The 22,182-nt window shown below is 39.7% G+C and overlaps 1 protein-coding gene across 2 annotated transcripts in view; it reads right to left on the bottom strand.

Annotated features, from left to right (window-relative positions):
• ABI3BP (ABI family member 3 binding protein) overlaps positions 1-22,182 on the bottom strand; it is a 256,673-nt gene that overhangs the window by 167,779 nt on the left and 66,712 nt on the right. The gene's annotated exons all lie outside the window — the stretch shown is intronic.

Consider the following 22,182-nt stretch of genomic DNA (forward strand, 5'->3'; position numbering starts at 1 on the left):
CCCATTTGAACCAGAACTTGGTTCAAAGCATAATGAAGGCAATAGCCTTTTAAGAAACACAAATGAGTAAGGAATCCAATCATATTCTTTCTTACTCGTGTTACTTCTCATATTCACCAACTACTTATGCTGGAAAGGATGACGTAGAAGGAATAGCTAGAGCAACCCCTAGTTCCTTTCTTTAGGTTCTTCCACATTCATAAGCAAGTCAAAGGCAGAGTACTGGTAGTAAGTGCACGTATCAAGAAACGAAACAAAAAGTTGAGTTAGTTTTGTACATTTCCACTATTCTGGTAAGAATGAAATACATGTATGAACTACCAACTACAAATTATGCAACTTCAGTGATACTGCTTAGGAGTTTAAAGCACTTACATTTGCACTGAAAACTAGCATTGCCCAGTATAATGCTAAATGTTAAAATTCATGCTGATAATAAACAAATTTAATTTAATGACGTTAAGGAGCAAATAAAATAACACCAGGACAAGCTGAGAGGGAAACTCTGGAAGAAAGGGGACAACTTTATATTTTAGTACCTTTAATGGCACTCCCCTCCCCCCACCCCCACCCCCTGTTTTTTGAACCAGGAACCCTTTGTTTTTATTTTGCACTTGACCCTGCAAATTATGTCGCTATTTTAATCTAGTCCTCAAAATGCCCTTTTACTAAAACTCTGGCATTCGCTTCTAGAAAACAAAGCTAAATCCCTATTTTTCTTAAATTGTCCTTACTGTGACAGAGCCTCTTAGAGTTAGCCTTTTATTTCCTTCCTTGATACGCATTAACCCAACTATGCCTCAGTGGTTTTTAAGAAGACTTGAAGTACTAGAAAAATAACATGCATGATCCAAGACATACAAGCAATTTAAAAGTAATTTTTGTTATGATCCCAGTCATTTTGCATAAAGCAAAGGCAGTTACAGCCAATTACAAATTGGAACAGATGTTGGAATCTGGGTGCACATGTGGACCTCTCTGCTCATTAAAAACTTTCAATGTTCATGGATTTCAGCAGTGTTTGCATTTGATTGGTAACACAGATATGGAAAAATAAAACAAGTGAAAAAGAAGATTTCTATTTCTGTTCTGAGCTATGAAATTCTTTGTGGGTTTGTAGCAACCTGGAAATATACACTACAGTAGCCTGATCAGAAATTCTGGTAAAACATGCCAAAATACATGACTTTTTCACTTAAAGCATGTGTTAACTAAAATGTCAATTTAAGAAAATTGTGTGGAATGCAATTACCTTAACAAATGTTCCTTTTCTAATAGTTAAGCCTATATACATGATTGTAGACTATTTATATATAATTTGCTTAATATTTTAAATGCCCTCTGGTAGACCATAGAGACAGTTTACTGTTTGGGGAAATCTACTATTGAAATCCTTTATAAGATACTAGAGTTTTTGATGATACAAATAATCCTCCCATAATTGCTGTGTTTGAAAAATTCCAATTCTCTCATGTTTTAATAGAAGACATCTGCCTTGTAAGCCACCTGCTTTAGAATGCTGTCACACTGCTGTTTGGTTCTGCCACATACATTTCCACACAATAACCATAAAATAAACCAGATGATCCTAAAGGAAATCAGGTAAGGGGCATGAAAAACAAACAAAAAACAACACACCAATTTATTTACCCTGCCATCTTTTTTCACAATTTGGTTTCATGTCAAACTAAATTTCTGGGCATAAGAGTGTAGACTCCGGAGCCTGGATAATCCTGCTCGGCTACCTCCCAGTACAAGGTGAAGTACTTCACACCTGTGTACCTTGGCTTTCTTGTCTGCAAAATGGAAAAAGTCAGAGTACCAGTCTCATGGGGTTCCCAGGGACGAGTTGCCTACAGACCGCCTGGCACACAGCAAGTGCTCATGTAACCATCATGATGATGAGGATGATTTCTTAAAAGCAGAAGTTTGTGCCTTAAGAGGTCCCAGGGACATAATAAAGTAAGGAAAATGTTCCAAACCTTTTGTATCACAGATTCCAAAATACAAAAATTTTATAGAAAAGAAAATTATAGGCCATACTGATAAATATTCTGTCCTTGACCCCTAATCTCTTCTTCTGAGCTCTTTCTCAAGTAGGCCCTGACTGTTAGGTTTCTGTGTTCATCTCTGCATTGTCCAGTTTTAGGGAGAATCCTGCTTAGATGGTTTAGCCAGAATTCCCCATCCTCCATACTTCATCACCAATGATACCTAATCAGGTTCTTATCCTTCACCATCTCTTATTCCAGTGGTTCTCAAACTTTTTAATGCCGTGACCCTTTAATACAGTTCCTCATGTTGTGGTGACCACCAACCATAAAATTATTTTCGTTGCTACTTCAAAACTATAATTTTGCTACTGTTAATGAATCGTAATGTAAATATCTGTGTTTTCCGATGGTCTTAGGTGACCCTGCTAGCGGTTCTCAACTTGTGGGTCGTGACCAAGTGCTGAGAGCATAAGACCATCAGAAAACACAGATATTTACATTATGATTCATTAACAGTAGCAAAATTATAGTTATGAAGTAGCAACGAAAATAATTTTATGGTTGGGGGTCACCACAACATGAGGAACCGTATTAAAGGGTTGCGGCATTAAAAAGGTTGAGAACCACTGTTTATTCTTCACCATCCTTCAGGAGGTATCTGATCAGCCTGGCTTGCCTTCAGCAAGAATCTGTTAGGTTGGTTTAACCAAAACTTTTCTTCCACTTGATGTTTCCCCTTAGTAATTTTTCATCCATTGCCCTCTCCACAACCTTTCCCACGGTTAAGAATTTCCACTTTTCCTTGTATTTAGAGTTGAGCCCAATCTCTCTCCTCCACTGCAAGACCCCATTACTGTGGTCCCTATACTATTGAGGCAGTTCCCCTTGAATGAAGTCTTCCTTACCATCTTTAACAAGTGCCACTGAGTAACTTTTTTTCTTTAACAATATTCATAAATATCAATGCAAAATATCCTAGAAAATAGAGTGGCAAGCACAATCTGGCAGTACAGGAAAACATTATGGCCAAGTCTAATTTATTCCAGAAATGTAACATAAGGAGGAAAAAAATATTTCTATTTCTGCTGAAATATTGACAAAATTTATTACCAATTTTTCAAAATAAATCTTTATTGTTCAGATTATTACAGTTGTTCCTCTTTTTTCCCCACATAGCTCCCCTCCACCCAGTTCCTACCCTACCCTCTGCCCTTACCCCCCCCTCACTGTCCTCATCCATAGGTGTACGATTTTTGTCCAGGATCTTCCCACACCCTCCACACCCCTTTCCCCCCGAGAATTGTCAGTACACTCCCTTTCTATGCCCCTGATTCTATTATATTCACCAGTTTATTCTGTTCATCAGATTTTTTATTCACTTGATTTTTAGATTCACTTGTTGATAGATATGTATTTGTTGTCACTTTGTTGTTCATAATTTTTATCTTTACCTTTTTCTTCTTCCTCCTCTTCTTAAAGAATACCCTTCAGCATTTCATATAATACTGGTTTGGCGGTGATGAACTCCTTTAGCTTTTTCTTATTTGTGAAGCTCTTTATCTGACTTTCAATTCTAAATGATAGCTTTTCGGGGTAGAATAATCTTGGTTGTAGGTTCTTGCTATTCATCACTTTGAATATTTCTTGCCACTCCCTTCTAGCCTGCATAGTTTCTGTTGAGAAATCAGCTGACATTCGTATGGGTATTCCCTTGTAGGTAACTAACTGTTTTTCTCTTGCTGCTTTTAAGATTCTTTGTCTTTTGCCCTTGGCATTTTAATTATGATGTGTCTTGGTGTGGTCCTCTTTGGATTCCTTTTGTTTGGGGTTCCCTGCACTTCCTGGACTTGTAAGTCTATTTCTTCCACCAGGTAGGGGAAGTTTTCTGTCATTATTTCTTCTAATAGGTTTTTAATATCTTGCTCTCTCTTCTTCTGGCACCCCCATAATTCGGATTTTGGTATGCTTAAAGTTATCCCAGAGGCTCCTTACACTATCTTCATATTTTTGGATTCCTTTTTCTTTTTTCTTTTCTGGTTGGGTGTTTTTTGCTTCTTTGTATTTCAAATCTTTGACTTGATTCTTGGGATCCTCTAGTCTGCTGTTGGATCTCTGTATATTATTCTTTATTTAAGTCAGTGTATGCTTAATTTCTAGTTGGTCCTTTTTCATATCCTTGAGAGTCTCACTAAATTTATCAGCGGTTTCTAGAAGATTCTTGAGTAACCTTATAACCATGGTTTTCAACTCTATATCCAGTAATTTGCTTTCCTCCATTTCTGTCATTTGTGACCTGTTTCTTTGTCTCTGCATTTTGGCTGCTTCCCTGTGTTGATAGAGTAGCTTTGTGTGCTAGGTGTCCTATAGGGCCCAGTGACTCAGCCTCCCCAATTACCTGAGGTGGACACTCTTGGTGCACCCCTTTGTGGGCTGTGTGCACAGTCTTGTTGTAGTTAAGCCTTGATTGTTGTTGGTATCACTGGGAGGAAGTGACTTCCAGGCCAATTGGCTGTGAGGATCAGTTGTGTCTACAAAGGAAGAACTTCTGTGCTGGAGACACCCTTATGGGGCAAGACTTGCTTCAGTGGGGCTTTGGTGCTCACTGAATCTGCTCCCTGACTGTGTCTCTTTTGGATGTGAAGAGTTGTAATCTGGATGGTCTCACTCTGGCCACTGGGTACACTGGCTCTTGGATCTTCAAGGAGGTGCAAAGTCAGTCACTGCCTGAGGCCACCCAGCAGAAGCTACAGAGAGATCTGCAGATTCCTCTTCTTTGTTTGGGGTTTTGAGGTGCCCAGATGAGGCCCAGCTGTGAAGCAATGCAAGCTGCTGTGGGGCCTTGGGCCTTCTTTTGGAGGCTCTGGGGCTCTCTGACCCAGCTGAGTTTGTTAGGTTTTAGATTGCAAAAGGCCAGGCCATTCATATGCAAAAGCCTCTGCGCACAGCTTGGGTGGGGTTGTAAATTGGGTGGGGCAGGGTCTCAGGGAATCACCAGGGCAGAGCAAACAGCTATGGCTGACCGTCAGCCCTGCTCCGATGAGGTCCCCAGGTCCCTGTGTCTAGCAGCACCATGCAGGAACAATGATCACTGCAAGCACCTCTGAGAGAAAGGTGCCTTCGTGTTCCGGCCCGATGCCAGACAGTCCACTTTCTCCCTGTATGAGTCTGGGTCCCCAGAGTCTTGCCTGGAACTGGAGTTTAGAGCAGTCAGGAGCTTGTATCTCCCTCCCAGTTGAAAAAGACAACAGCGTACTCAGTTGCCAGCCCTTTTCGCGTGCGTGCCTCCGCACTTCACTTCCACACCTCCGCACCTCCTCCCAGTCTCAGTGTGCTTTTCTCTTTCCTTCTAGTTGTATAAATTCCACTCAGCTAGCCTTCCCGTGGTTCTGGATGATATCCGTTTTGTCTTTTAGTTGTAGTTTTGAAGTGGTTGTGCGAGGCAGCAAGTTCAGGTGTTTACCTATGCCACCATCTTGGTTCTCCCCACCAATTTTTTTAACCAATTCTGAATAAGAATTCAATGAAATACTTCCTTAATATGATCAAATATATCTTAAGACATCTGCACCACTTTAATTAAATGTGCAGGATTCCACACACACACTTCTGTTGATAACTCACCTTGACTTTATCAGAACATCCAACCCTCATTTTTCTTTCCCTTTTATTACCATATTTTTTTAAAAATGTTATACTACGATTCTATTTTTGTAACCTGCTTCAGCTTTCCTTTGAGTAATGGGACAAGGATTAGGCAAACAAAGAATTATGTAACCAACTATATTGTGTGTTCTTGTACGCCAATGCTGTGGGAATAGCTAAAATGAAGTAGTAGGTTGGGAGCATTCCTGGAACATTGACGCACAAGACCAGTCTTACCAGAAGAGTGAGTTAGAACAAACTTGCTCACGAAGGTCCCAGGTATAAGTTCCTATGACCATTTCCCTCTTTGAGGTATCTCCTCTCTTGACTGAATAGCTTGTCTTCTTTGATCTTATTTTCCTTTGTTCTCAGAGAGGATCACAAAAGCAATCATTTGCAATTTAATGTGAATGGATTCATGTTAGTCTCTACTCATGATCTATTTTGTTTACATAAGAAAAGCGTGTCCTCTACTAAATACATCCTGGGCATCAAGCAACAAATGGGGAGACTTTCCTTTTGTCCCAGTGCCCTTCCTAATTCCTTTTCTCTGTCCCTAAAATTATTAAGGTGTGGAGAGCTACCTTCTCCATAAGCTAAAGACAACTGGGTTGCAAATGTCTTGTCAAAGACTAGAGTTTGCCTGACACCTTCCAGTAAGGTCAAGAAAGTGACAGCTTCAAAATATAAAAAAACAACAACAAAAAAAACACACAACAACAACAACAACAAAATACCATGAAAGTGACAGCTTCAAAACTGGCAAAAGAGGGCCAGTGATTTGGAAGAAACCCCAGTAAAGCAGTGTCTCCAAAATGCTGTATCGCCAATGTTCTTGCTGGCACAGAGGGTGAGATGGTGTTGAAAACAAGGCTACTGAGAACTCTGAGTCAAAAGGTAAAGCAGAAAAGTTAAACCCCCAAGGTGAAGAATATTTAACAGTAAGTTCACTTTTCTTTGTCTTATTTTCCTTTCGTGTTTTTTTTTTTTTTTAAGTAATAGATATCTTCCTCTCTCAAACCCCAAATCCCACGCTAACCATATGAAAAACACCAGACAAAACAAAATTGAAGGACATTCTGCAAAATAACTAACCAAGACTCCTCCAGACTGTTAAGGTCATCAAAAACAAGGGAAGTCTGAGAAAGTGACAGTCTACAGCAGCCTAAGGAGATGTGACAATGTAATTTGGTATCCTGGGAGGCACCCAGGGTCAGAAAAAGGACCTCAGGTAAAAATGAAGGCAACCAAATGAAGGATGGCCTTTAGTTAAAAATGTATCAATATTGGTTCATTAGTTGTGACAAATGTAGCATATTAACGCAAGATTGTGAGAGGGGTCCCAGAGTGGAGAGGGTGCAGGCTGGGCTGAGGGACACCCCCCACCCCCCGCCCATGCACGAATTTCGTGCACCGGGCCTCTAGTTCTAGCATAAAGAGTTTATTTTTAAAAATGTCTTTGTAAAAAATAGATAACATAAAATTTATGTATCGATGAATCAAAGGAAGCTCTTTCAATAAGGATAAAATAAAGGTCCTACTAGGATGCAAAAGCAATGTCATTCATCAGCAACTTTTTTCTCCATTTTAGATAAATAGTGGTGTGATTTACAGTTAAAGGGTTTTAGAATTTGATGAAATAAGGTAGGTGTTTTTATTAGAAGCCCATACGGCACATGACAAAACTAAGAAGTTAAGAAAATCACGCACCTAGCCTGTACCAAAAGTCTGTGGCCCTGGAAATCTCCACAGAGAAATATTTTCAATTTTTTTCTTGCATCTGCAAGTGTTCACATGCCACCCTTAACAGTAATCTGGCCTGAGAAGGTACAGTCCAAATTTAAGTAGTCCCTTTAGCTTTAACATTTGGCAGACAGCTCCTGTGCCTTATTTCATCAACACTAGCACTGAGTAATGTCTGTTTGCAAAGACCCTTGAACAGCCTCCTTGTGTTTTAAGCTCAGGCAGAGAGTTCCACTCAACCAAGAGTCAGTTCTGAAGCAAGAATCTTGGAGTGAGGCGCTGGAGGGGGTGAGCCAGCAGAGCTCTGCGGGCCCTGGCCCTGCATTCTGTCTCAGCTGCCCTGGCCGCGCTGGTGGCACCAGCTCCCTCACCTGCTGGGCCAGGAAGGAGTGAGGGAGGCCTTGCTGGGCAAGAGGTGCACAGTCTGGTGGTGGTGTGGGGGGGGGGGGTTGGAGTATAAAAAAGACAGCAAATCCTACTTGTCTACTTACTCATTTTTTGAAAGCTGCATCAGTAATTCTAAATTTCAGGAGAATAACCAACCTTGCTCCCCACCCACACCACCTACTCTCACATTCTAGTGATAAATAATAACAAATTGACTCCACAACAGCAAATGGGTTTCAGCAATGGGGTACAGACGGTTCATATGAGAGTGCAGTCCGCATCCATTCTGAAGCCCAGTGCCTGGAAAATGGGCAGCTCAGATACTGTTGATGCAAGAGATACATCCCTCCAGTGGGGAATATCAACCAAAAAACTCACTATAAAATATAATAATTAAGTCAAAAGCTAGAATGGTAGCCATTGTTAGTTTTGTTTGTTTTTATGTCCTTTCAGGAAGTTTGGTGTCTCTTCTGGAAAAATACTGATGGTTTTTTTTTCCTAGAACATTGAGAAAATTATGCTATCTGCTTAGACATGTGCTAAGTCAATGGTCGGCAAACTCATTAGTCAACAGAGTGGCAAACCACGGCTTGCGAGCCTCAGTTTGCCGACCACTGTGCTAAGTCACAGCTTTGCAAAGCTTCATGGTGGCAGGAGTCCAAAGAGAAGACACAGTAGTCACAAGTAATATCAGTATTGTGCTTAATTCACTATGTTTACTAAGTTTATGAATATAAAACTTTAGTAACTTTTAATAAACCACTTAGGTTACTAGCACGTTGCTCTTAGTTTTTATTCTATAGCTGTTCATTTTATTCCATACATAAAAATGAACAGCTATAGAATTATGAATCATCACAAACTAACACAAGGTCTCTACCTTTTAGAGTATTTCCAAGTCCCTGTGAGAAGATGTGGGAACTGGGAATCACGCTGAATCAACCCAGGACTCAGTTCATGTTTTATTGATATCTGTACCATTAGGCCTGGAAATATAGTAATTGCACAATAAACATTTTCTGAAAGAATAAATGAATCTACTCCTCTATTCCTTTTTGCCTGGGGCTAGAGTAAAAATAAAGTGTGAAGCTTGCAGAAAGAAAGGAAAAAATGATTCGGGATTTGGGGAATAGCAGTCAGCAAAAGAGAGCAAATGATCTTTCTTAAAGGCTAGTAAACGTGAACCACTGAGTTCATCTTTGATAAGCTATCTGAAAAACTGTTTTTTTCCCTTGAAAGTTTTTTCTTATGTATGGTTTTGTGTGTCAGAATAATCCTTATCCTTTTTTCACCTGTAAAAATAATTCAAAGCAAATGTTAAAGCCAATCCTACACTGTTCAGTAGTTATTTCCATAAAAAGTTACAAAAATGGTTGAAAAATGAACCTACGCCCACTTGGACAGAACATTCTGCTGGGCCCTGGGCCCTGAGAGAGCCCTGGCTTCTCTCAGCCTCGGAAAGGCGTCCGGCAGACTCGGGCCCCCAGCAGGCTGGGGCAGGACGAGGTCAAATGGTCTTTAGAGGCACAGCCACCCCCTAACTCAGAGCATCTACTCACGCAAAAATGGCAAGGAACATCACCACTGGCGGGATTCCAGAGTGTCCTGTCACAGCCACGCTCTGAAGGGAGCTGACAGCTGATGGGATGTATGTTTCCGAGTCGTTTGAGATGGATGACGGCAGGGAGAAGCAGGCCCTCATCTCCATGCTGAGAGTGAGTAGAACCTCTAACTGCAAAATGAGACTCAGCTTTGACAGGAAGACAGGAGGTGGGGAAGGAGGAGGAGGTGGAAGGAAGAGGTCGGAGGCGGGAAGAGGGCTTTTCCTAGGCCCAGTAATGTGTACCCCCAAAGGCTCTGCTACGCTCCTTCACTGTCCCCTGCCTACTAAAGTGGTCTGGAAGGAGAGATGCATCCTTTTTCCAAACAGAGAGGCATTTCAAAGACACAGTCACTGAGGAAGACATGACTGGAAACTTTTCCTGAGAGTTTTGCTTTAACTTCAGTGAGAGTTGGGGAAGCAATGCTCCTGAAAACACACACGTGACCCGGCACTGACTATACATACTTTCAAGCCTCATCATTTCCAAAGCAAAGGGTGGGACCCCGTTTATAGAAGCAGGGGGAAAGTGGCATTAAAGACACTAAAATATAAAATGTTTCCTTTCTTTCACAGTCCCTGTCCAGACCTGCCATGGGATTCATTGGCTAACCTAATGTTGAGCTCTGCCGGACAGTGCAGACCCTCACCCCACCCCATCCTCCTCAACCTGCCTGCCTCACTGCATGGGACCCGCCCCCATCACTGCAAACTCGGGATCAAAGCACGTCACCCCCCACCCCACCCTCCAGCGTGAAAAAGCCAACCTCCCCTTCCCACAGGCCTGCCATTCCAGCCCAGAGATGCCAAGAGATTGCAGCCTTGGCACTGGGACACACTGTGTACTTTAACAGGGGTGCGAGGGAAGTTTTCTTTGGCAAAATCACCCACGGAATGCACTGTGTCACTGCCAGCCCATGCAGAACTGCTGCCACCATGTCCTGCCAGATGTCCCCCTGGGCAGGGGTGGGGGACGGGGGTTCGCAGACCTGACCCTCCCTGCATCACACCGAGTCCCTGCGGAAGGTAGAGGTGACAACAGTTGTTGAGTGGGAGTGAGGAGAAGGCCCAGCAGCAGGGGTGCCAGGAGACCAGGTGCTGAGAACCAGACTAGGTGTAGGGCCTCACTGACAACATCAAACTGAAAGGTAAAACTATTAAGAATTTCAAGACAGTGACAGTAAAGCTTTAAACTTCAAATGCAGGGCCCTTCTGAGTACACTGGCCACAGGCCCGAGAAGCCAGCCTGGACCTACCCTCCACTCCAATCCCTGCATACCCACCATCTTGATTTGGAGACAAATTCTTTGCCTACACTGCAAACAAAGACTATTTAATAACCTATTTCTCTTACCCACTTGCCCCACAGCCAATACACATCCTTTCCTAGTTTGCAGACTTGTGAGGCATTAAAATTGTCGACTTTATTGCCTGCAGGTTAGTTCCTTGCCCGTGTTTTACATGTGCAATCTGCAGAGAAACTGAGAGTAGGGGGTTTAAGGTTTGGCCAAGGCTTGCTTTTGAAAGACAGCCTGGACATACGCACATTTCCCAGTGAGTTCATCACTTCATTCATATTATCTCTACAGGAAACACCATTAAAAAAAATCAGGACTGTGTCTTGGTATTTCCCTTTCAAGCTAGGCCACAGGAGCTATCAGATGGTAAGTCAAAGCTTTCCAGTCAGCCAGGTGTTTTCTCTCTTAAATGCTGGCTCGTGCTACCACATAGGGGTGAGGAGGCAGGAATAATTCCCAGGAGATGAGTTTTTACGCAGGGTTCGAAGGTAAGAGGGGCCGTGAGTGGCATGGGGAAAGCACAAGGGCATGGTGGTCATATGCACAGGTCTGAAGCCACCTGCCACTTACCGTTTCTTCATTTGGAGGGACTTACTGTCTTCATTGGGAAGACAAGGGTACTAATAGTACTGCTTCGGGGGGCTGCTGTGAGGATTTAGTGACCTGCTTCTGTGAAGGCCCAAGCCTAGCACTTTGTAGGCGCTCAACATCAAATCATCAGCTAGCAAGTTGGTGAGAACTCCACTCCAGCATTTGCTGAGCAGCTACTTTGTGTCCAGCCTGGTGAATGGAACTCAGTAATGGCAACCTCTTCTTGATTTTATCCTTCCCTTCTCACTGAGGAGTATTCCTGGTGGCCAAAGGCTGGGCTATTGGCTTAGAATCAGAAGAAGAAAGACCTATGACCATGCTAAGAATTCAAGGCTTTCTTTCACATGTAGATGAAGCATATACTTCTTCTACGAAACTGAGACGCTTTCGAGAGAAAGGGGAACACTGTTAATAATGATGCCAGAACAACAGGTGTAAACCATAACCGTGCCTGAGGATAATGATTTTTCGGTAGATTTGCACTCCTGGCAAATAGATACTTTGTATCATGTTGACTGGGAGGCTTTCCCAGCAAACCTCCCTTCAGTCTGTGGGTCACCAGTTCCTACATCCACAGATCTATTGACATGGAGGAACGAGGGAAGGTGAGGCTCAGCTCAGGTCCTGAGGAGCTCATGCTTTAGCTGGTGAGACATGACTCAAATAAGAGCAGATGAACAATAACAAAACAAAAGCAATTATACAAAATTTAAAACAGAAAATGACAAATGCTGGCCGACATGTCAGCACTTCAGGTGTGATCAGTATGTTCCAGGGAACATCAAGTGTCCAGGAGAAAGTAAAACATTTAAGAAAATAATATGTGGGCAACTAGAAAATGAGGATTTGATTGTATGTCTTGGTTTTTAGATATAATCCTTTAAAAGTTCATAATAAATAGAGAGGGTGGTGGAAGAGATGGGGTGAGGGAACATGTTTTGGGGACACAGTAAATGCTTTATATATTTTAATTCATTTAAACCTAAAAAATAAATGAAATCATAAAGTCTAAATATTATATTGCACATCTGTTCCAGATAACCCCCTAATTCTCTAATTTATCCTCCTACTGGCAGCTGTCTTTCCATTTAGGACCCCTTCTCAATAGCAAGCCTCTTGCAATGAATCTGGGACAAGGTATACTTTTCACCCAACTATTTTGGGAGACCATTTTAAATATAATTAATAAATTTTTAAAGTTAGATTTTGGTCTTAGTGCAATACATTTGAAAAAATTGTTATGCTTTATATTGAAATATTCTGAATTAGTTTAATTGCATTTTCAAGAAAAGAGTCTTGGAAACAGTTTATCTACTGTTTGGTGAGGTCAGGAAGATCCTAAAAACATAGAACTTTGAAAAGATGCTATTTTTATTAAAACATGCTAAAATGGTCATCTACGATCATCAAGGTCTTTCTGGTGTAAACTCATGGTGAATTCTTTAAGTGATAGCATAGCGTTTATTAAGAAATTGTTACCCACTGTGCCAATTTCTTTAAAAATCCCTTTTGAAGCTTATGTAAGTTGTGCTAAATTTTGCACCTTGGAGAAAAGTCAAGTGATTCTGAGATTCCTATTTTTTAATGAAAAACTTGGATTAATCTTGAATATTTAAAGCCAAATACTTCCCAAGTGGTAAAACCATTTCCAGAGAAAGAACTAAGAATTAGATGACATTTTGAAAATAGCCTTAAGCAAAAGAGCAAAATACACCTTAACACCTTGCTGACCAGCTATTTCGAGCCAGAATTCGCTCATGCAGCAGCTACTTTTCGTTCAGTAGTTTTGGCAACCCATGGTTCTCCCTTACTGTTCCACAGGCCAGTGCTTTGTTCTTCAAAAATAATTCAGCTGTAGACATGCTGTTGCAGTAATTATGTTGGTAAATATGATGCCAAGAACCAAAAAAAAAAAAAAAAAGAAGAAGAAGAAGAAGACCCAGGGGCATGAGGGAGAAAGCTACATGGGCAGAGGAACAAACGGTAAAATGTCCCAAAGCAGAAATATGGTTCACGTTTTTGCAAAACTGCTAGGAAGGCAGTTTACATTTAGTAAGCTGAAGGAGGAAGTCAGATAGGTAAGTGAGTCCCACCTAGAGAAATAAATTCCTCTCCCTTCTGGGCTTCCAAACTGCCTTATTTCTGTATTTTAATCTAACTCTTATTACACTGCAATATAATTGATTTTACATATGCTTGTCTTTTCCACCAGACTATGTGTTGTTTTTTATATAATGGGATCAAGATTTATTTATTTAGATTCCCATTTTCTAGCACTCTGCTGGACATAAAACAACTCTCAATAAATATTTTTAAATGCCACCCCCACAAAAGAACCAAGAAAAGGCCTCAAGATGAATAAGCTAGTCTATTGTAACTTTTGCCTTCACCTGTATATATCTCAAATTTGCAAATATAGCTACTCTCACTTTCACAAAGCATCCTTACTAAAAGTCCATATTTTATTATTTTTGCCAGATTATATGTCTTGAATCTGATGTGTCCTCTCCATGGAACATTGCTTCATCGAGTGAAAATAGCTGTTCTGGAAAATATAAAGATTTTACTTTCAAGATAAAGGATCCAAAAGAGGTCCAACTTTGTAAAGACAGTTTGTGTTACAGTTTGTGAATTATCGTTCTGATGAAGGAATTAAGTATTTGCTCAAACCTCTTTCAAGTCATAGTTTTTGGAAATATGAGTGATTCAAGCAAAGGATCAGTTGACCAGTAATCTTTCCATTCTGGCTTCTTAGTTAGTCAAATCAATATAATTAAACCAAGAAACTTCTTTATATTCATATAAGTAACATCTGTCCATGGTGATCTTTTAGCAAAGGTTTTGTGGTATTTGGTGATGGTATAAATTAGTTTGAGAAGTAATGAGATAGAAAAAAATCCTATCAAAAAATAAATTGGGCCCTAGCCAGTTTGGTTCAGTGGATAGAGCATCAGCCTATAGACTGAAGGGTCCTGGGTTCCATTCCAGTCAAGGGCACATGCCTGGGTTGCAGGCTCCATCCCCAGCCCTGGTCAGAGCATGTGCTGGAGGCAACCAATCAATGTGTCTCTTTCACATCTAGGTTTCTCTCTGTGTCTCTCTCCCCCTTCCTTCCACTCTCTAAAAAATCAATGGCAAAAATCCTCCAGTGAGGATTAACAAAATAAATAAATAAATTGGTTACTTCAGTTATACTTTGTGGGTCTCCAAATTGAACAGTTAGGCCTGAAATATTTGTATAATCCTCCGAGGCTGGTAAAATGTCTTTTTCTGCTCATTCTTCTTCAGAATCACTTTCACTGTCAGATGCTATCATACTTCTCTTTTGCCTTTCTGATGTTCTAATGTCAGACGCATTACTATCTTCTGACAAAGTACTATCTTCCGGCTGACTACCAAAGTCACCTGGCCAATCTGACACAATGTCCGCACGTAATTCGCTCAAACGTTCTTCTCTGCCATGACACATCTTTTTTTTTAAAAAACTTTTGTCATAATAAAAGGTGGGTGGAAAGAATTAGATGTATTGCCCATCACGTCTCTGGAAATACTGACTGACGAGATGAGAAAAAGACACGAGTTAACTTGTGACTGGTCAGCAACATTTGGACATGGAAACGTGAGTGTACTCATGACTGTCAGCAAGGTCGTACATGTGACCCGCAGCTGTTCCAGATGTCCTGGGCCTCTCCCCTGCCTCCCTCCCATGCGTTCACTTACTGTGCTTCTCAATGTATAATGACACTGGGAGTGAAAAAGGAACCCAAGGCCTGTAGGGCCCTTAGCTCCTGGGAGTTTCCTGTTAGGGTGGAGTGTGAGAGCAGACAAGACACACCAAAATAAAAAAAATAAAAACAATTTATTAAGAAGGATGATAAAAAAAAAAATGCTCAGGCTCTAGGATATTCTTGGAGAGGGTAATAATGGTACCTGCCAAGAAATGGCCTTGCAAAGAACAGAGGTGGGGCTTGATGGACAGGCAGCTCATAATAAAGATGGTGGTGGGGGTGGAAGAGGCACAGTAAGTACTTTGCATGTTTTCCCATTTAAATCTTAATGAGGCCCTGGCCAGCTTGGCTCAGTGGATAGAGCGTCAGCCTGCGGACTGAGGGGTCCCAGGTTCGATTCTGGTCAAGGGCACATGCCCAGGTTGCGGGCTCGATCCCCAGTGGGGGGTGTGCAGGAGGCAGCCGATCAATGATTCTCTCTCATCATTGATGTTTCTATCTCTCTCTCCTTCTCCCTTCCTCTCTGAAATCAATAAAGAAATATATTTTTTAAAAAAAAATCTTAATGAGTTAGGGAGCCAATGGCTCCTTCCATAATATATGGACTTTTTTCTTTTCTGTTTAAAGGACATTATAGAAGCAACAAATAAATGGCTGGTGTGTACCTTCTACTGTAGAAGAACAGATAACATTTCCTAAATTTACTAGCTGAGTAACTTTAGGACAGGCGTCCTCAAACTACGGCCCGCGTATGCGGGTGTTTTTGCCGTTTTGTTTTTTTACTTCAAAATAAGGTATGTGCAGTGTGCATAGGAATTTGTTCATAGTTTTTTTTAAACTATAGTCCGGCCCTCCAACGGTCTGAGGGACAGTGAACTGGCCCCCTGTTTAAAAAGTTTGAGGACCCCTGCTTTAGGAAGGTTACTTAAACCATACATTGAATAATATAAATATATAATTATATATTATTCAATGTACGTACACTTTGAATAATAAATAATTATTCAAAGTGTGCATACATTTTTTTGTCCCCCCAAAAAATGTATGCACACTTTGAATAATTATTAATTCCAATGGGTTACATCTGAGCTAACAGGGGAAAAGTGTGTATACATTTTGGGGGACACCCTGCATTGGAGCTTCAGTTTCCCTGTGCGTAAAGGGCACGACCACCAGGACCTCCCCTACTCAGCTACCATCCCTCATCCGAGCCGTGGGGGGGGGGGTTTGCCTTGGCTTCGCACTGCTGTCTGTCATCTCACTCTCTCCCCTCACAGCCTCTTGCTAGTTCTCTAAGGATTCTGCCAGGAAAGAGAGGGACTGAGCTGGTTCCAATGGCTGGGCTATCTCTTGTCCCTGCTCCCTTTTTACTAGTTATTTTTCAGCTTAATTACTTTTTATACAGTTCCTTCAATTCTTTATTCAAGTTATTTTTCTTCAGTAAATCCACCACCACCTTCCTCGTGGCACTTATTGCAATAAATATTCACTTCTTTTTGTCACGCAGGTGATTTTATCCTTACGCGTAACACATAGTAGCAATCGCCATTGCTGTATATTTCATCCCACTCCCATAAAAATGGACAGAGCACTTTTATGACAAAGAGATAGAGAAGGGCAGTGGAGGTTCTGAGTTGCAATGAAGAAAGAAGAAAAACTGTGCATTTACTCTTGCTTTCTGTGCAAATGTAAAAATTCAGGGTAAAATGTGTAAGAGGAATTAATAATCTGCAGGAATGTAAATTGCGTAAAATTATAAGCATAGAATTTATGTTTATTCGTATCCGGGTAATCAATTATAAGTAAACTTTGTTCAAAATCATTTAAAAAAGTAATTTTCTCCTGTGAAATAAACATTGGTGAAAAATCAGAATAAGAAACTGCCGATTACCCTTTGGCCTGAACTTGCCGAGATAAAATTACCAGCAGTTAAGTAAATAAAACAGTGTCATGCTCTTATTTTTATCATCTTATTTTGTAAAACAGGTAAAAAGTTTTGCTATGTTCTTTATAAACACTGCCTTGTTGGAATAAGACAGAGACTGGAAAAGTAAAATCTAGAGATGACAAGCTCAGCTGTATTTTTTTAAGCACTATATTTTGAGGTTTCACCTTTTTTTCTTCGGAGGCCACAGCTGTGGAATTGTAAGAGGCACCTGCCAGCTCTATCCAAGGGCACCAAAGAGGAATCCCCCTTAATAATGAAAAGGCCGTGACTCCAGGAGAGAGGTGTGTGCCCATCCAACGTGCTGTGTCACAGTCAGATCTTGCTGCTTCTTTTGTTTCTTAATCTGTTTTTGGAGTTGTCCCTTCCAAGAAAACATTCCTTAAGTGCAACAGAAAGATGTGTATGGGTACTTCTTTTTAGTGACTGGCAGTTCTGCCAAACATCCACTTCTATCATTTTACTGAAACCCCACCTTCCAAAAATCGCACAAAAACTGAAAACAAAACCACAGATCTACCACTGAGACGAGGTTTTTCAGCCTAGGCAAATCTGAGAGCCGACCAGAACTTCAGTGGTGATTCAGCCCATTCATTATTAGCAACGGAGAAAAACAAAGCGCAGAGAGTTGAGGTAAATTATCCAGGATCACTCAGCTCATTATGATAGCAAGTGAAAAAACTTATAAAACATGCCTACTCGGTGCTAGGGTTTATGTTAGCTGCCTTATATACTTTATGCTTAGCTTTCACAACATTCCTAAGAGATTATCTCTCTATTTTATATATGAGAAAAGTGAAACAGAGAAGTTAGGACTTACCCAGAACTACTCCACAGTAAGTAGTTGTGTTGACTTTAAACCCAGGTCTGTCTGACTGAAAAAAGGATACACACATTCTTTCCTCTCACCATTCTGCCTCTCTGGGTAGAGGTGGATCTTTCTAGAATGCAGATGTTAGCATTCTGGTCCAGGCTCCTCCCAGTGCAGAGAGTCTACGGGGCTATTGGGGGGGGGGGGGTGCTCCCCTCTGGTGCAGAAGTCGCTCTAAGGCGCTACTGGCCATGTGGGGACTGGGCAGAGTGGCTGGGAGGCCTGTGGCTGGGCGTGAGGAACGGGCGTTGTTAGGACTGTGAGTGTGATGGTTAGCAGCTGGGAGAACACAGGAGTTCAGAAATCTGCCCTCTTAAACCTTTTTGGAGTCCTATCACCCGGTTGAAAGACAGATTCTTTAGTCAGAATTCATGATAGTGATAAATATATATATGATTTTTTTTTAAATTAAGCTTTTCTTGCAGTAAACATACAAAAATAACTTGTTAACTTGCACTAATAATTGATGGACTGAAATGCTTTCCTTCCCAGGTGACACTGATTAAAGTATTTTCAGATGTCAAGAGAACATCATAGAGTCTGGCTCTAAAAAGTTTCAAAGTAAAAATATCCTCATTTTTTACTTTATTGGATATATGCAAAATTACCAACAGCTGCACATAAAAGCAAAAACCCAATGTGTAAACCAGATGAGAACATTGATGATATGGGTAAAGAAAAGGACTCAGGAACCTAGCAGATCTATTATATGGGAATCATGTTTTAGCACATCATTGCAAGATTCTCACAGCCATTAATATTTATTAATAGTACCTTGGAAAATACAAGTTACCCTACTGCTCCAATTAATCTATTAAAATTTTAGTAAAAGATTTTACATTAGTAAAAAATTTTTACAAGTGTTTCATATGAATCTTATTTTCCAAAATAGCAAAAAGGAATATTTTTATTTTTTTAGTTTTGCATGTAAGAGCAGCATGTGACTTTTGGAAATGCCCCTGTTAGTTCAATTTAGATAGAGACAATAGATATTAAAATAAATGTAGACATACTTATAAATGATTATTTAAACTATTAGTCCACAGATCACTGCAAGTTCATTTGAATATTTCTGAACGATCAACAGCTTCTCATTTCAATGCTGAGATCTTTCAAACACACCAAACAAATGGGATGTGTCAGATGATGTGGCATTTCGTATTTGTTTTTGAAAATGAGAATAAGTTACTATGGGTATAGGTCAGTGTCATTTCCTATTACAGAAGAAAGTAATAGGAGGGGCTGTGATACTTTTTTTCCATTTAAAAAAAACACACACAAAATTCCTTGCTCTTGTATAGCATATTGATCTCAAGGGATTTCAACTCATCACTTATGACCATGAATTCACTAATATGCCCACAGCACATCTGTGAAAAATAGACTTTATTACAGTTTACAGATGAATAGAATTGAGAATGATTAGCAGTAAATTGGTGGCAGAAAGGGAATAGAGACACTAATTTCAAACATACAATTTATGGCAGGCAGAATAATTGCCCAGATCCTAATCCCCAACACCTGTGAATATGTTACATTAAAGGAGAATTAAGGTTGCAAGTGGAATCAAAGTTGTTAATCAACTGACCTTAAAATAGGGAGACCATCCTGGATTATCTAGGTGGGTTCAGTATAATGACAAGGATCCTTAAATAGTGAAAGAGGAAGTAGAAGAGATCAGAGTGATGTGGTAGAACTGCTTGACCCATTGTTGACTTTAAAGGTGAAAGAGGAATGCTGGGAAAAGCAAGAAGACAGATGCCGCCCGCCCCCCCCCCCCCCCCCCCTCGCCCTAGGGCCTCCAGAGGAATGCAGCCAGCCCTGCCCGCTCCTTGCTTTTAGCCTGGTGAGACCCTTGTTGAACTTCTGATCTAAAGAAGGCTAAGATAGTAAGTTTGTGATGTTTTAAGCAACCAAGTTTGGTAACTTATTATAGCAACAATAAACAACTGTTAATCAATTAGAAACAATTAATATAAACACAATAATTAAGAAAGACAATATATAATCAATATATAATCTGAGTTTCTAAAGAATAACATTTAACCTGGAAATGCAAGTCCATTTTGAAGTAATAAAAGTAGAAGCACATAAATTCCTTGGCATAAAGAAAGGTGGGAAAGGAAATATGTAAGAGGAATGCTTTTTTCTTCCACTAGAATACTACTAGAATACAAAGGAGATTAATAAAAAGAACATACTGATTTAAAGTATGAGGTAAGAGTTTTGAAAAGGCTATTTGAAAATGCTTTCCAGAAATTGGGAATCTTAGTCCCTAGAGATTTTTACAATACATAGTGATCTATCTATTTTATCCACCTTGGATGGCTTAAATATATACTTGCCTGATGACAAAGGTCTAGATTGCATAATTTTTCATGGCCTCTCCAGCCTAACCACTTGATGCCAACTTGAGTCTATTCAGTTCCATAAATGTGTAGTTACCGCCTCTCTACTCATTGTAAACCAGAGTAAGACATAAATTTTGACTTCAATAAGTTCACAACCAACCATATTCAAGCTAGACAATGAGAAGAAACATAGAGCTGGATAAGTGACATATTGATTAAAACCCATTAAATATTTAAAAATTAACTCACTTATTGATAATAAAACAAACAGTATCATTCGTCACCATAGCAGGGCACCAACTTATTGCAATGAGAATTTACCCTGCCTTTTCTAAAACATGACTAAGGAAAAATAAAATAAAATTCTTTATTATAGAATTTCAGCTAAACAATACAGAACAAATGATAAAATTAGATTCCATCTATACTCTATCCACAATGTAAAATTGCCATTTTATAACCCTACTTTAAAATAATGGATCTGGGCAATGATCACCAGTAGATGCTAAACCATTAAGTGAAATTTGATGGTGAATTCTATAATGGATGGATCAGGCTGAGACCACCTACACACAATAGTCTTAACAACACTAAGTATGATATCAACCATCAGGTACCTCTTTTGTGAGTTGCTAGGAAGTATATAGTACCACCTATAAAATATTATTTCCCCCCAAAACTGAATCCAAATATAATGCAACCTTCAAATTTAAATAGCTTTTCACAGGAAGTACAGTGATAGAAGAGCAAATTCAGAAATATGGAATGGAAGCAACCAGTTAAATATAGAATATGGACCAGGATGTATAACCTAATTTCTTCAGAAAATCAATGACATTTTAAAAGGGAAGGGAAAGAGGATTATTACAGAATAAGAGAGATTTAAGAGACATAACAACCAAATGTAACATGTAGACCTTGTTTGGATCCTGACTCAAAAAACAAAAAAGAAAAAAATACAACTCTAAGAAGGCATTTTTAAGATCACCAGAGAAATTTAAGTATGGACGAGGTAGAAAATATTATGGAATTATTATTGTTATAATGTGATAAAAACATGGAATTATTAAAAATATTTCTTATCTATTAGAGATGCATACTGAAGTGTTCATAGATTTAAAAATAATAGATTAGAGCAGACATATGTGACATAGAGGCTAAAAAAACAATACAAAAAATCAATAAAACCAAGAGCTAGTTTTTTGAAAAGATGAACAAGTTTGATGAACCATTAGCCAGACTCATCAAGAAACAAAGAGAAGAGACCCAAATAAATAAAATCAGAAATGAAAGTGGAGAAGTAACCACAGACACCACAGAAATACAAAGGATTGTAAGAAAATACTATGAACAACTATATGCCAACAAGCTGGACAATGTGGATGAAATGGACAAATTCCTAGAAAAATACAATCTCCCAAAACTGAATCAGAAAGAATCAGAAAACCTGAATAGGCCAATAACAACTGATGAAATAGAAACAGTAATAAAAAGACTCCCAGCAAACAAAAGCCCTGGTCCAGATGGTTTCACTGGGGAGTTTTACCAAACATTCAAAGAAGAGTTAACACCTATCCTCGTCAAACTATTCCAAAAAACCCAAGAGGAAAGAATACTTCCAAGCTCTTTTTATGAGGCCAGCATTATCCTAATTCCAAAACCAGATAAAGACACTACAAAGAAAGAGAATTACAGGCCAATATCACTAATGAACATGGACACTAAAATCCTCAACAAAATTCCAGCAAATTGGATCAAGCATTACATTAGAAAGATCATACACAATGATCAAGCATGATTTATTCCAGGAATGCAAAGCTGGTACAATATCCGCAAATCAATAACTGTGATACATCACATAAACAAAATGAAAGACAAAAATCACATGATCATATCAATTGATGTAGAAAAAGCATTCAACAAAATCCAACACCCATTTTTGGTAAAAACTCTCAGTAAAGTGGGAATAGAGGGAGCATATCTCAACAAGATAAAGGCCATATATGACAAACCTACAGCAAACATCATATTC

This window comes from Eptesicus fuscus, chromosome 3 (assembly GCF_027574615.1).
Source record: "Eptesicus fuscus isolate TK198812 chromosome 3, DD_ASM_mEF_20220401, whole genome shotgun sequence".
Lineage (NCBI taxonomy): Eukaryota > Metazoa > Chordata > Mammalia > Chiroptera > Vespertilionidae > Eptesicus > Eptesicus fuscus.